The sequence below is a fragment of the Morone saxatilis genome, unplaced genomic scaffold (assembly GCF_004916995.1).
Source record: "Morone saxatilis isolate NCDOM2014 unplaced genomic scaffold, NCSU_SB_2.0 Contig15, whole genome shotgun sequence".
Classification (NCBI taxonomy): Eukaryota; Metazoa; Chordata; class Actinopteri; family Moronidae; genus Morone; species Morone saxatilis.
Window position 1 is genome coordinate 490,332 of NW_023339707.1, and position 1,340 is coordinate 491,671.

Genomic DNA, 1,340 nt, shown 5'->3' on the forward strand with positions numbered 1-1,340 from the left:
ACACTTTAATGTAACATATTTTATTTATTATAAAATGTATGAATGCATGGCCCTTTAGGGCTTCCGTAGATTTGGATTTTGCGATTTTGATATTATTTTGTTCCACACTTTCCACAGATATTTTTCTCTTTAAACATCTCAGAACATTTTCAATACAAATAAAAACATTTGACTTATTCAGCATTTATATTTCGTCAAATCAAATAACACCATAATTTCTGTGATTATCTGTCCTTTTTTCTGTGTTGAAAAAGGCCCTATTTAAGCCACTAAATCAACTTTAGGAGACGGTCCTGGTGCTTGCTGGACTTTCTTGGGCGCCCTGGAGCCTTCTTCACAAACATTTAACCTCTCTTCTTTAAGTTCTTGGTGATCCAATACATTTATTTAGGTGCAATCTTACTAGCACCAAAATACCTGTGAGGCCCTTTTTGTGCAATGCAATGATGACTGCACGTGTTTCCTTGCAGGTAACCATGGTTAACAGAAGAGGAACAATGATGTCGAGCACCACCCTTCTATTAAAGCTTCCAGTCAGTTATTGACTTAATCAGCATGACAGAGTGATCTCCAGCCTCGTCCCCATCAACACTCTCGCCTGTGTTACCAAGAGAATCACTGACATGATGTCTGCTGGTCCTTTTGTGGTAGGGCTGAAATGCATTGGAAATGTTTTTTTTTTGTTTTTTTTTGGATTAAGTTCATTTTCATGGCAAAGAGGGAGATTTGTGTCATTCTCAAAACGTTTGACCACAACTGTACACATATGATAGCAACAATCGTCAGTCTTCAGTGGGTAGAGGAGGTCCCACCAGTCAAAGGTTCAGTAGCCGCAATACAAGTCAGGACAAGCAGTAAGAAATGAGCTCTTATATATGATTTTTGAGCCTACAACAGCTGTTTATATACTTCTGTTGGATACCAGCACAGGTAGGAATGGAGGGAAACAAGGTTGCAGACAAACTGGCTATAAAACTGGCTTTGACCGATCCAGCCCCTCATTTGTGCCGTCAGCCATTGGACTCCACAACGCCACAGCACCCAGATCCTCGTACCTCTGCGGACTCTGCTCACTGAACTGTCACTCATTAACCTGCCAAGCACAACAGTTTTTTCCTTTTATTTGCACAATACCCTTTAACATTGCACATATACAGTGATCCACTCCAGTTACCCATCTGGACCATATTCAACTATATTGTATGTAGTGTATGTGTTTTTCATTGAATTTAAAGGTACAACTCTGCCACAAAACAATAACAAAAGATGAAGTTTGATGATGCGGTGAAGTAGCGTGGGATCATGGGAGTTGTTGCCTTCACCACCATTGCCGTCACTGC

The 1,340-nt window shown here is 40.2% G+C and overlaps 1 protein-coding gene across 1 annotated transcript in view; it reads left to right on the top strand.

The window, feature by feature from the left end:
- Window positions 1–1,310, top strand: part of LOC118324035 (zinc finger protein PLAGL2-like) — a 9,775-nt gene extending 8,465 nt beyond the window's left edge. Inside the window, exon 2 of the transcript XR_004796533.1 lies at window positions 471–1,310. The gene's annotated coding sequence lies outside the window, so the exon portion shown is untranslated. The remainder of the gene's footprint in view (window positions 1–470) is intronic.
- The last annotated feature ends 30 nt before the right edge of the window (window positions 1,311–1,340 follow it).